The sequence below is a fragment of the Odocoileus virginianus genome, chromosome 27 (genome assembly GCF_023699985.2).
Source record: "Odocoileus virginianus isolate 20LAN1187 ecotype Illinois chromosome 27, Ovbor_1.2, whole genome shotgun sequence".
In the NCBI taxonomy this organism is placed as follows: Eukaryota; Metazoa; Chordata; class Mammalia; order Artiodactyla; family Cervidae; genus Odocoileus; species Odocoileus virginianus.
Window position 1 is genome coordinate 43,996,960 of NC_069700.1, and position 14,861 is coordinate 44,011,820.

Genomic DNA, 14,861 nt, shown 5'->3' on the forward strand with positions numbered 1-14,861 from the left:
TAAAACCCAGAGCAGCAAAAAAAAAAAAAAAAAAAAAGATAGTGATACAGAGCATTAAAGCCCAAACACAGTGTTCCCTCCTAATCATGGGGTCCCGTGCAGCTGCGCTGGTTGAGTGCTCACGGAGTTCACTGCCTTCTATACAGGTGCAGTTGTTAGCTCAAAGAGCATGTGCAGTTGCAGTTTTAATAAATTGCCCTGCACAAAGCTGTATACTCTGTACCTGTGAACACACTATAGCTCAGCTTCCTCCTCTGCAAGTAGAGGAGAATGACATCTGTCCCATTAGGACTGTGAACAGAATTACAGGAAGGAACCCACGGGAACTGTGAATGGTACACAGTAAACACTCTCTAAGTGCCCTTACTTGCTCTCACTTGCCGTGATTTTTTTCTCCTGGAGCTCCCCCTAGTGGTACAAATATCAGGAGGAAATTGATATTTTCCGCTTTTGTGGCCTTATTTTCACCAGTATGCTGCTGCTGCTGCTAAGTCGTTTCAGTCGTGTTCGACTCAGTGCGACCCCATAGACGGCAGCCAACCAGGCTCCTTCCTCCCTGGGATTCTCCAGGCAAGAATACTGGAGTGGGTTGCCATGTCCTTCTCCACCCATGTGCTTAAACTGGTTTGCAAGTTCCTAGGAGATTCAATAACTGATAGACCGCAGAACGTCTAATTTCTATCCATTTAGCCCAATGTTTCATGGGTCTACAGAAGAAATGAGAACACTGATCTGAGTCAAGCTGATGCAGGCATCCAGCAAGTGAGTCCTTGTAGCAAAAACTTTATGTTTTATCTATCAATATTTCTTCTATGCTTGTGTCTTCTTTGTTATTATTCTGAATTTCACCACCAATATTTTCATTTTTCAAAAAGAAAAACATTCAACTTGTTATGAATCAGGTGAGTCAAGCATTTAGGCTTGCTCCCCACCCTGCCTCCCACCCCATAAATGGGAATGAATTTGTGCTGATTTTGAGCAAAATGTAATGAGTTGTCCTATGGAAGAGGCGTTAAGCTGTTCTGAGGCTCCTCTTGGAGTAAAACAGGTGCAAGTCAGAGCTAGAGTTCAGTTCAATACAAAGGAGAATCTTCTCTCCATCAAACTGAGGGAGAGAGCTGGCATCCCATTCCTGGACGTCCAGCCAACTTAGAATGGCAGGTTAGGCTAGGTAACTCTAAGATGTTTTTCGTAGCTGTACGACCTTACGAGAATAGACATTTTCTTCTTTCTTCCCCTCTCCTCACTTCTTTCCTACCTCCCTGATGCCTTCACTTTTCGCCAACGCCCACTAAAGTTGTTGCACTAAAGACCCAGGAGGCGTTCCCAGTCTGCCTCGCAACAGGTGACGTATACGGCTTTTGCGCCAAGAACTGGTTGCCAGGAGCCCTTGGGGGGCGGGGAATAAGGCAGAAGCAAGGCGCCCTCGGACCGAACAGTGACATTCAGTTCCAACGGGCAAAGCTTTTCTTGCTCTTTCAGTTTAGACCCACCTCCCTTGGTTACCTAACTTCCTCCTCTGTCTCCTTCCTCTGCTTTTGTCCAGCCTGGATTAAGGAGCCCTTAAATGTTGCTGGGCCAATAGCTCAGGAGAGGGAAGATCCAGCTGGCCATTCTGGCACCTGGCCCAGTCCCTGAGAGCACCCACCTGCGAATGGCCCTTCTGTCACTACGCGGTTGCTCCTACGGAGGAAAACGCGGTGGCCATTTTGGAGCTGAGAGACTGTCTTTTTGTCCATCATCTTAGAGTCTGGCAATGACAGTTTTTTTTCTTTTTTTCACCTACCAGAGAAAACTATACGGAGAGAGAATTCTGTTCGGAATTCTTACAACTTTTTCAGAACTCCCAATATCCCTATTCCAGGATATGACAGACTCTCTATCCCTCCCTCCCCCCTCCCCCATATATATGCCTAGATGCTCAAGTGCAAATTCCAGCTCCATGCAGCTGATTGATAAACATGCCAGACTCCAGTTTACTACCCTGTGGGAGAATCTGTTACCTTGGACAGAAAAAGAAACCTCAGCTTCTTTAACTGTTTTGGGGTTGATATGAGGATTGAATGAGACAAGGTATGTAAGGTACTTAGGTCTGTGTCTGACTCTCAAAGGCCATAATAACACCTTTTGTTCAGGGCCTGCCTGGGCATAGAAAGTCCAGCCATGAGAGCAGGACTCTATCTTGTTTTCCCTGCATCCTCCTAGGCTAGAAGAATGAGGGATACATAATAGAATATGGTTGTGTAAAGAATAAATGAAAAACTGGAATTTTCACCTTCAGATCGCCAGCATTTGTAGTCTCCTCTCTTTCAGGCTGTAGGTTCTGCCTTCAGGCACCTTCTTGCACTGTAATCCTTTTAGATCAATATTTACACTTTTACTTGGTCTATGATCATACCAACTTGTTAACTCAGAGGTTAGTATTTTTGACTTTTTATCTTGAATCCTGGATTAAGGGTTTTGTGTGATGAGGAACTTCGGACGTCTGCTTGCCTAAGGAGGGAACTATTTTGAGGGGTAGGGATGACCCATGATAAATGGCTTTGGTTGCTTTTCAGGGGCCAAATGTGGCTTACCTGGAGCCAGGATCTCCTCGCCCTTCCCCCTCACCTGTGCCATCCCTTAATATTATCCCCGGGACTTCCCTGGTGGTCTAGTAGTTAAGAATCCACCTTCCAACACAGGGGATGAGGATTTGATCTCTGGTTGGAGAAGTAAGATGCCACATGCTGTGGGGCAACTAGAGCCCAAGTTCAATAACAAGAGAAGCCCACTTACTACAGTGAAGACCCAGTGCAGTCTGTATATATATGTTATTCCCAACCTCCACTTCCACAGCTTCCAAGACTTTCACAGGCATAGGACCCAAGTCTTTCTCTTTATGTCATCTTCCCTCCTGCTCTAGGAAAGGAAGACATTTTTTCCCACCAGTGGCAATCCATCTCTGTGTTTATCCCAGGGGACATTGATGCTGTGAACCCACAGCACCCGGCTGCTCAAGCATCCTTCAAGTGCCAGATGAGAAGACTGATGTCTAGATTTGTTAATCAACCAAGTTGATTCAAACATATTCTTTCTTGTTGAATGAACGTTATGACAGGCATTTTGACTAATCAGAACAATTTGGTTCTCATTTGCCCTTGTCAGCAGCATTCTGAGTGGTTGGTGTTGCGAAGTCATGAGATATACTTTTATCTCAGAAAAAAACATTATGGAAACAGAAAAATATTATATTTATATGTTTGACTGTAGGTGTTTTTTTAAATCCTTTGGCCACAGACTTTATTGTTTGAATATTGCAACTATTATTCTATACATAAATTGTAATTTCTTACAAAACTCTATATTCCATATTGCTAGGTCACTTCATTCCCATTTTATATCAGATTTCCATCAAGAAGTAGTTTCCTAAATCACAATCTGCCTGATTGTGTGTTGTTGTTGTTCAGTTGCTAAACGTGTCCAACTCTTTGTGATGCCATGGACTGTAGCCTGTTAATCTTCTGTACATGAGATTTCCCAGGCAAGAATGCTGGAGTGCGTTGCTATTTCCTTCTCCATGACTGTAGGATTTTTTAATATGCTTCTTGAAACCATTCTTTCAAGTTACTAACTAACAACCACAGAAGTTCAATCAACTCAGTTGATCTGTTGATGCTATTCCCTCAAAGAAGGACAAAGATTTTGAAAGGAGACAGTAAACTATTAACGACGATTGGGGCCTTAAAATTAGTGAGAGTGGAGTTGAATGTGGAGACGTGTGTCTCTATGGGTGGGGTGGGATAGACATTTGGCATAGTAGTTTTGTGTTGGTTATGGCTATGCTTCCAGTGTGGTCTTGAAACATTACAGCTATTTCTATTTCCCCAGCACAGCTTTCTGCTTAACTGGGGTTAATCAGGGCTACATGCTATTGCATTCCAATCAAGGCTAGGAAATGAGACATTTCCTTTTTATTTCATACACTGTTTGATATAGTTTCACAGTGAACATATGGCCTTTATAATAATGATTAAAAAAAAAAAAACCAACTTACCAAACAAACAAACCTGGAAAGGCTCCTTAGTTGGGAAAAATAGTTTCTGGAGGAACTTAAGCTTGCTTTGTAACCAGGGCCCTCTAGTGATTAAATTAAGTTATCGCTCTGAGATTGGACACATATCAAACATGGAGGGATGCTGGGTGAGGTTCAGCCAGGGTCTGTCCCTGTGAGAGTACTTAGTGGAAGACTTATTGTACCATAGTTGGTTGACAAAGTTGCACAGTTTATACTCACTGAAATATTAATGCATCAATGAACTCACATTTAAGAGCTTGGTGGTGTGTAACATACCAGCATTGAATGCAAATTGTGGAGGAAATAACTAATTTTCGTTCTTGCGAAATTTTAACCTCCTCAAAATGTTTTCTATGATTGTATTAATATTTGTTCCTCACAATAATATGTAGCATAGGAAGATTAAATAAAAGCTTTATTCCTTTTTGTAGGTGATGAAATTGAGACCAGAGATGCTGTGAGGGGCCCTAGGTCGCCAGATGATTATTGTCAGGGTAAGACCTAGAACTCTGAATTCTAGGTTATAAGACTGGCATTCTTTTCCAGATGTTTCTGCTCCAGTTAGGGGTGGAGATATGCAGGCTTTGTTTTATATTTAGATATTTTATTAAGTTCAATTAGATATTGAAACTAATAGTTCACTAAGTTTTCTCTACCATTTCTGTAGCTTTTAATTCCCTTTCTATACCTTTTTATTATTTTCCTCAAATTGAACTCTGTTTGGAGACATGACTTTTAGCAACAGCATAAAATTTGTATATAATTAATTTTTTCATATTAATCAAACCTATTTTAAATTATAACTTCCTCTAGTCTTCTAGTCATTGCTATGAGTGTATGGGTTTGAATAATTCTACCCCAGAGTAAGGAACCTTGATATTTTAATTAGTTCTCATATCCAATATATATTATCTGTTTTTATTTTTTAAATTAAAAAAAAAAAAAACACAGAGCCTGAAGTATGGATTTATTTTGCCATCTTTCTAGATTCCAGTTTTAAAATCACTTTTGCAGATCATAAGGACTATGAAGGCTGACACCATATCTCTCAGGTGTGTGAACCCCCAGAGTGCCTGGCATTGTGCTTTGCTCCACAAATATCTGTTGAATAAATGAAAAAAAAAAAAAAAAAAAAAAACCAACCTACAGCCAATGCGGTTTCCTTCACACAGCTGTAATACTTTCAATAATAGTTATGGAACAATAATATTTTCTTATGAGGCTCTTAACCATAATGCCAATGATATAGATAAAAACATTCTAAATCCTTTATTTTTCTGAGCAGACTTCTTGGTGATATCCTCTTTTTCAGGCAAGAGTCCCCTTTTGTCTGTGTTCTGTGCTCAGTCTCTCAGTTATGTCTGACTCTTTGCGACCCCATGGAGTGTAGTCTGCCAGGCTCCTCTGTGCATGGGATTTTCCAGGCAAGAATACTGGAGTGGGTTGCTGTTTCCTTCTCCAGGGGATTTGTCCTGACCCAGGAACCAAACCAATGTCTCTTGCAGCTCCTGCATTGGCAGGCGGATTCTTTACCACTGAGCCACCTGGGAGGTCCTCCCTTTGCCAGTAGTTTGGTAATATTTGGCAACCCCGCCCCCCAAATTCATACACGATTTACCCATTTCTACTCTTATGGAGTGATCCTGCCAATAAATCCTCACATGTGAGAATAATGCATGTACAGAATTATTCAATGCAGCTTTGTTTGTAATTGCAAAATATTATAAACTTCTTAGGGTCTATTAAAAGAGAGCTGATTGAATATATTTTCAGCCATTGAATGATGATTGTATGGAGACAGCCATCCAACAGAATGTTATTCAGCTATGATAAAGCAAGAGGAAGACCTTTGTGTATTATTATAGAACAATCTCTCCAAACACAATCACCATTGTGTCAGAAAAGGGGAAATATATTTGTTTAAATAGCCATAATCTATCTCTGAAAGAATACAAAAGAAATCAATTCTGTCCATCATGAGGGCATGATAGAACTTCTTTTCTATACCCATTGTGAGGTATTTGAGCTGAGACTAGGCCAGGGGGGACTTATAGGAGTGGAGGATGGGGACTCTTTTGGCCTCTGTGGGCTAGGAACTTTCACATCCAAGACTACCTCACTTGATCACCAGGAGACATATATTATTACCTCATTTTGAGAATGAAGCAAGGCACAGAGGGCTAAGCAATATATTTGTATATCTTGGAGCTGTGGCGTCTGGGTACTTCCTGGGGAGTCAAGGACCAGGTGCAATAGCAGCATGCAGAGATGGAAAAGAACTAAGAATCTGAATGAAGGACTCTGAGAGGAGGCCAGTGCCCTCTCAGGGTTCTGTGAAGGGAAAGGAAGCAGCTTCTCTTCGCTTGCTGCTTCAGACATCCTGGGGCTTCCCAGATGGCTATTGGTGGAAGATGGTGAGAAGGTATTCTTTCTGGGATGGGGAATCAGAAGGACTCCATGTTTCTGTTTCTAAATTAACCACAAACATTCAATGAATTGTTGCTGTTTTGTTAAGTTGCTAAGCCGTGTCAGACTCTTTGTGACCCCATGGACTAGCACAACAGGCTTTCCTGTCCTTCACTGTCTCCCAGAGCTTGCTCAAACTCATGTCCATTGAGTTGGTGATGCTGTCCAACCATCTTATCCTTTTTGCCCCTTTCTCCTCCTGCCTTCAATCTTTCCCCAAATCAAGGTTTTTTCCAGTGAGTCAGCTCTTCACATCAGGTGGCCAAAGTATTGGAGCTTCAACTTCAGCATCAGTTCTTCCAATGACTATTCAGGGTTGATTTCCTTTAGGATCGACTGGTTGATCTCCTTGCAGTCCAAGGTACTCTCAAGAGTCTTCGCCAACACCACAATTCGAGAGCATTAATTCTTCAGCACTCAGCCTTTTTGGACCAACTCTCACATCCATACAGGACTACTGGAAAAACCAGAGCTTTGTGCAATACAGACCTTTGTCAGCAAAGTGATATCTCTGCTTTTTAATATGATGTTTAAGTTTGTCATAGCTTTTCTTCCAAGGAGCAAGGGTCTTTTAATTTTGTGGCTGCAGTCAATGTCCCCAGTGATTTTGGAGCCCAAGAAGAAAATCTGCCTGTTTCCATTTCCCCCAATCTATGAGTGCCTTCTACATTTGTTACTTTACAGGCAAACATTCATTTTCTTGGTCTTCCTGTCTCTTTGAGGCCTGGATCATCCTACAGTAACACTTTACATACTTGCACTGTGTCAGAGTTTTCAATCGTATAGAGTGCTTCCTGTTGTTTGAACCTCATAATTATTTAGCAAAGCAAATGAATGAGGGTAGAATTTTTCTTCCATTTATAGTTAGAAACTAGGGATCAGTGATGTCAAGTCATTTGCTCATATCATGTGCTATTTGCTAGGGTGCTATTGCTGGCCGATCTGATTCTTTGATTCCAGGTTGGTTTTTCTTTTTCCACTTCAAATTCTTTTCTCTTTTACTTATGTTTTGCTGCCTTTCCCTCATCTAAAATAATTCCCTAAATTATATTGCCTGTGAAGCTGTCTCATAACTGAGAAAAGTACAGACGTGACATATCTTATATTTCAAGTCTTACTTCTTTCTCCTCCAAGCAAGGAAGCATAACACTTGACTCTCTTTTTATTCTCCTCCACCAAAAAAATACATGTAAAAAAAGATGATGTATAAATAAACAAAATACATAAGTGCACCTCACAATATGGAATAAAAATGTTCTTGTAAACTATGTTCATGTAAATTGAACAATTCATATTTTATTAGATAAATCTGAAGTCTAAATTTATTCTATCCTAGATACTTTTGCAATAAATCAGTTCTATTTCTAACATATTTTTTTGAGCTCACCTGAAGAAAGATATATCTGCTGTCCTGTCTCCCCACAAATAAAAGTAAACCAATTTCCTGGAAAAAAAAAACAAAACAAAACAAACCAAAACCAACAACAACCACATGCAACCTAAGGCTGCAGTAACTCCCAGATAGACTTTGGAGATTGCATGACCCCTCAGTGCCCACAGGAGGAAATTACTCAGGAGTTAAAATCAAGAAATGGTCGGGGACTTCCTGGGTGGTTCAGTGGTTAAGATACCACCCTTCCAATGCAGACAGTGCAAGTTCAATCCCTGGTGGGGTAACTAAGATCTCACGTGCCAAGCGGGTAGTCAAAAAAAGAAAAAAAGGTTGTAGATGCTCAGCCCATCCTAGTTGTGCTTCTCTTTTGAGCCATTTCATCCTCCTTCCCAACCAGTACATCCACATTCCTCCCTCCACATTACTCTCCTGTTTAGCTTGTGCTCTTTCCTCATAGGCCCCTAGAGTAGCAGCTACGTCATTACCCCCAGTCCCCTCAGTAACATGTTGGTAAGAGGGTAGGAAATTCAGGGATACTTGCTATTTAAAAATTTCCCCACAATGGCTTCAGTTGGTTTGGGTTTAGGGAGGGAGACTTCAAAAGGTGACTGTTCTCAGATTTAGGACAGTGAGCACAAGAGGAGGATGAAACAAGACACCCTGTCTTGCCTGCCAGCTGCTTGACAGCAACCAGGGGCAACAGGGTCACCAGTCCTTTTCCCAAGGTCCACTGGGTCTCCATCTTCTTTTTATTTGTCCCCTTCCCCTGTCCTACTTGTAATTAAAGAGACAGAATAGAAATGTGCTCCAGATACAGAGAGAAGATCTCTACCTTTGTCCCTATTTCACAGCAGCATCCTAGAATAAAACCAAGAAGACTGATCTTTGGAAGGGCACCTTCCTTTAAGAGCAGCAGAAAGGGCAGGAGGACCAGCTTTCCAGTAGCAGCTTACTGTACTAGCATAGTACATGGACACCATGAGTGCTGCCATGTGGGTGAAAATTTATACACGCACCAGAAACTATACCTAAAATGCCATTAGAGGAAATTTGAGGGTGATAGGAAATGAGCAGAGATCCTGCCAGGTTAAATACTGGTGAGCAAGCTTCAGTTTACTAATCCAACTAGGATGGGCTATGCAGCTAAAGGAAGGATATGGGCATCCCAGCACCATGGACCGCATAAGAACAGCATCTGCAAATAAGGCAACTAAGGAGAGATATCACTACAAGTTGTTTAGTTGCTGAGTTGTGTGCATGGACTGTCCCATGGACAGCCCTCTGTCCCAGGCAAGAATACTGGAGTGGGTTGCCATTTCCTTCTCCAGGGGATCTTCCTGACCCAGGGATCGAACCTTTGTCGACTGCATCGGCAGGTAGATTCTTTACTGCTGAGCCATCTAGGAAACTCATAGCTAAAAGGGAACATCTCAGAAAATACTGGAGAAGTCTTCCTGAAGAGGAACCCTGCCTGTGTTCCTGCCAATCCCCTGGCTCTATCTATGCTTGGGTGAATCTACTCCTAACAGAAATCTTACTCATGTAATGTTGCCCCAGTGGTTCCATCCACAACAGCATGGCTGATACACAGAGGACTCCCAGGGAGTCAGACCCCCCGGGTGCTTTCAAAATACTTCCCACAGCTGGTCATCAGGCTGAGCAGGGTCTTTGGAGTCAGATAAACAGATGTTCTGATCTCAGCTTATTATGTGTGAGACACTGGGCAGATGTATTAAATTCATTTGCTTCTCATTTTTCTAGCTTATGAAAACAGAAATGATATCTATACCAGAGAATGCTATAAGGAGCAAGTGAGACAGTCTAAGTAAATCATACAGCCCCAAACTGTTAATAATACAATAAATGCTATTATTATGATCCTGTAACTATAGGATGGAAAGACCTACATGTGTGGAGGGCGTGTCACCATGAGCTATGGAGGTAGCTCAGTTGGTAAAGGATCGCCTTCAATGCAGGAGACGCTGGTTTGACTTCTGGGTCGGAGGATCCCCTGGAGAAGGGATAGGCTATGTACTCAGTGTTCTTGGGCTGCCCTGGTGACTCAGCCGATAAAGAATCCGCCTGCAGTGCAGCAGACCTCGGTTCGATCCCTGGATTGGGAAAATCCCCTGGAGGAGGGCATGGCAACCACTCCAGTTTTCTTGCCTGGAGAACCCCCATGGACAGAGGAGCCTGGAGGGCTACAGCGCATGGAGTCACAAAAAGTCAGACATGACTGAACGACTAAGCACACAAAAAATGCAATCAGGCCAGCTTGGTTGGAGCATGGTGAGTGAGAGAAGGAAGGACCTAAGGCCTGGGTTTGTCACCCAGTTCTGCTATTTATTGGCTGTGTGACCTTGGGGAGTTCATTTAAACTTTCTGAGCAGCAGTTTTCTCATCTGACAATGGAGATATTACCACACTGAAGCAGTTGAAAGGATTAAGAGAGATAATGTGAGTTCTTTGTAAATGATACACCAATAAGGTATTATGTTTCCATGCTACTCTAAGTGTAATAAATACTGAAAGCATCTGAAGGTGTGGATGAGTCATGTTTGTTTTTAGAATTTCAGAATGATGTCTTAAAGAATAGGGAAGAGTTAAAACTCAGCAGGTGTTTGTTTACTCTAGGTTGCTAAAAGCAGAGCTTGCTTCACAAGCAAGCTCACAGTTGTTCGAGGCTTGCTTTCTGCTAGGATTTGAGTGGTATGATATGATTCTCTGGACCAGGGCAGGACCCATCTGCCCCACTGTAATAGGGTCATGGTTTCCATATAGGGCCTTTATGGAAATCCTCAATGGTGTTTTTATGGTGTAGTCATGGTAGTGGTAGTTTAGTCATTAAGTCATGTCTGACTCTTGTGACATCATGGACTGTAGCCTGCCAAGCTACTCTGTCCATGGGAGTTCCCAGGCAAGAATCCTGGAGTGGGTTGCCATTTCCTTCTCCAGGGGATCTTCCCAACCCAGGGATCAAACTCAGGTTTTCTGCATTGCAGGCAGATTCTTTATGGACTGATCCACCAGGGAAGCCCGGTTTCTATGGTATTTCCATAAGCAGAATTTCTAGTCTGTATGTATACACACACACACACACAGACACACACATACATAACCGAATCACCAGAAACTAATACATTGTAAATCAACTATAATTCAATAAAAATTAAAAAATAATAAAAAATTAGTTTTAGTCTGTTACCTCAGATATGTTCATTTGACTCCTAAAAACATATATTTCTAGTTCAGATGACTTCTAAGGAAACTATTACAGCCAGATGGAGTGCATGTATTTAAAATACATTATGTATTGTTATGCAGCCACTCATTGCTTTTCACAAAATAAAACTCTTTTAAAAACTACCTGAACTGTGACAGGGTTCTGCCTGGCACAGTGTCTGATGCTCAATAAATATCTAATAAATGAAAAAAAAACAAAAACCAACCAAACAAAAAACCCATATATTTATAAATATTTTCTCATACTTATATAATGGGTTCCACACAACCTTTTCTGTAATTCCAAAATCCACAATGCTCTGAAAACCAAAATTTTGTTCCTAAACTCGTTTGGTGGCAAAACCTGGCTTGACTTGCTTCCATTTTGTGGCAAAGCCAGAGGTAAAGCTATTTATGGTCTTTACTCGACCTAGTATTAAGAGTCATGCATTTTACTGCAGAAACATAATTGTGCTTATTATGGGCTTGAGACCTGGATGTACATATCAAATAATGGAGTTTTCAACATTCTGTGGTTTCTAATAGAAAAATCTGGGTGATGTCTTTTTACTCTGAATATTATTTGGTTAGTGTCCTAGAGTGCTCCAGTACTTTGGCCAGCTGATGGGAAGAGCTGACTCATTTGAAAAGACCCTGCTGGGAAAGATTGAGGGCAGGAGGAGAAGGGGATGACAGAGAATGAGATGGTTGGATGGCATCACCGACTGAATGGACATGACTTTGGGTAAACTCCGGGAGTTGGTGGTGGACAGGGAGGCCTGGCGTGCTGTGGTTCATGGGGTCACAAAGAGTTGGACACAACTGAGCGACTGAACTGAACTGAACTGAGTGTCCTAAAGTGCTTAGCACTAGTGAGAATCATGATAGATATGTGAATTGGACATTTCAGAAGACAGAAATCTGTTACAAGAAAATGAACAAATAGAATCTCTACCAACCAATTTCATACATGCATTCTGATGCATGTGTGTTTTGAAATGGTATGATTAACTATGCACAGTTATGCATACCTGGTGTATATACTTAATTATATATATTTAATTAAACATGATACTTCCTTGTCTTAAAATCCTTAAAAATTCAATCATCTCGTAGTTCTAGGAGTAGAAATACTTACTATATTTGTTTGTGAGAACAGAATATTTTCTAGATCTGCTAACCTGATCTCATATACCTTTTATAAGAGAGACAAACTTACCACTGCCTTTGTTATTGCTTAGGTTGACCTAGTATTTCATTACATTGTGTTCATTCATTATTATAGAAGGGCTTATTTATGGAAATTATTTGCAGAGGTAATTCACCGTGTCACCCTTATAATCTGGTTACTACTGGCCCAGAGCTCCTGAGAGACAGTGGTCCCCAAGACCTCAGAGCATCTTGTGGGTATGGGAGGTAAGTACTGGGCCAGACATTTACAATATGGTTTTTTAATTTCATTGAAGTTTTGTGAATTCCTGATTGGATTCCCCTGTATATGCCTGAGTGAAGCCCAGCATGCAAATAACTCGTGTTTGAATTTTTAATCTTTGTCCTATACATTTTTCTTAACAGCAAGATCTGTGCAGGACAGAAAACCCAGCCTGAAGGTGATGTAAGAGGGTACAAACACCCTCCCTTCACACACTGCTGCTGCTTCAAATGGGAAGACAGAACTGAAATGCAGTGTGATCTTTGATGAAGAATGCCTTGGGGTGAGAATTGAATGAGAGATGTGCCTTGAAACTAAGTCTGGATGCACTGGAAAGTCTTTGGAAATGAATTCAAATATTGACTCTGCTGATTTTGTAGCGCAGTATCCTCTGATTTGCTTCTTAACTTCCCTAAATCACAGTTTACTTGGCTCCAAAATTAAAGCTTCCCTTGTGGCTCAGCTGGTAAAGAATCTGCCTGCAATGTGGGAGACCTGGGTTCAATCTCTGGGTTGGGAGGATCCCCTGGAGAAAGGAAAGGCTACCCACTCCAGTATTCTGGCCTGGAGAACTTCATGGACTGTATAGTCCATGGGGTCGCAAAGAGTTAGACACGACTGAGAGACTTTCACTTTCACCTTTCACAAAATTAAAACGTCGCCATCTACTTTGCATGGTTGTGTGAAAATTATATTAGATGCCCCATGAAAGCATCTAGCAAATTATCAATTATCTGAGCTACTTTGGTTAATATGTTTTAGGGCTTACGAAGTGTTACGTAACCCTCTCAGGGTTGGACAGAACATGAGGCAGATGAGAGGAAAGAAACTGGAAGTATGGGAAATAAAATGAACATGGAAATTGGTCAGGTAATTGGTCATGGAAATTCTCAGTTAATCTGAGTGGGAACTCCACTGTCTCTATAAAAAAATAGTCCAAAACTGAGAAAAGAGGTGGTGTTACCAAAGGCATGAAGAATACAGGAGCTATGGAAGGATAGAATCAGGTCCAAGGACTTTTCTGGAGGAGAGGAGTTCTGAGCTGGATGTGGAAGAAGGAAGTGGATTGACTGTGGGGAGGAGGGGTTAGGATACTCAGCTGTGACTGGGGAATATGGGCCAGGAAGCTAGGAAGCCATATTGGAGAGTACAAAGGTGTGAAAGGAGGAGCTGCAGCTACTGGTGGAAAAAGGTGAGTGGTTTGTATAATGAATATAATTGGAGCCTCTCTCCACACCCTCAGATGCCTCTGCCCATTGAATAACAGATATTGGCTAGACTGCTTCAATGTGCTTTTGAAGGTTAAAAAAAAAAAAAACACAACAATTAAAAACAAGTATGATAAAGGTAATATTTGTAAAACATTTGAAAAAAAATTGAAACAATATGACCAAAAAAAGTATCTAATAATCTATGGCCCCAGAGGTAATCATAGCTAATATGTTGATGTATTTTCTTCCAGCTTTTAAACACATGTATACCACAATTGCACACATTTTTGTATTCTGCTTCCCCCCCCAAATTTGCTTATTTTCCCATGTAAATATCATTAAACACCCTTAAACATGTTTTTATAACTATTCCTTTGAATGGACAACATTCTAATTTATTGAATCAACATTCTGTGATTTGGACATTAAGTTAAAGTTATTTCCTTTCTGGGCTAGCATCAGCAGTGTGATGATAAATATCACTAAGATAATTTTCAATTCCATGGAATCTTAAACTCCTCTTTTCTGGGGGGTGGGGGATTCCATCCTTCCGCCCTCCTCAGTTCAGTGTAGCAAAGGACTCAAGACTTCAGGGAAACAGAGACAAGTTTCCAGAGTGAGATATTAGGGAATTCCCTGGTGCTCTCATTGTCTAGTTCCTGGGTTTGATCCCTGGTCAGGGAAATATGATCCCACAAGCTGTGCATTTGTCAAAAAAGAAAAGAAAGACTAGATGAGGACCTTGTGGGCTCCTGGGAGAGTTCCTACTGAGACACTCCCCTACAGGAAGGCCCTGCTGGGAGCAGGGGAGGTGTCCTATGGGCTCTCAACCTTGCCAGGACCAAGAAAGAGCATGGAGACCAGACAGCTGACCTAGTCCATAGACAGGGCAGAGTCAGGAAACTCTTCTTTCAAAGCAGTCTAGGAAAATTCTCATCCATATGATTTTTTTTTTTTTTTTGGCTGCTTTCAATAACTTGACACCCACATTTTTTATTCTGCCTTGCTGAAAAAACAGCACATCTTTAGAGGAGGGGTCGCTATCATTTTGAGAGGTTAGAAATCCTGCCCCTCTCTTTT

General features: G+C 41.4%; 1 long non-coding RNA gene across 1 annotated transcript; it reads left to right on the forward strand.

The window, feature by feature from the left end:
* Window positions 1-486: 486 nt before the first annotated feature.
* LOC110127306 (uncharacterized) lies at window positions 487-13,237 on the forward strand. Its single transcript, XR_011484004.1, has 3 exons — window positions 487-762; window positions 12,453-12,554; window positions 12,714-13,237. It is a non-coding gene; the product is annotated as an uncharacterized lncRNA (long non-coding RNA).
* Window positions 13,238-14,861: the final 1,624 nt, after the last annotated feature.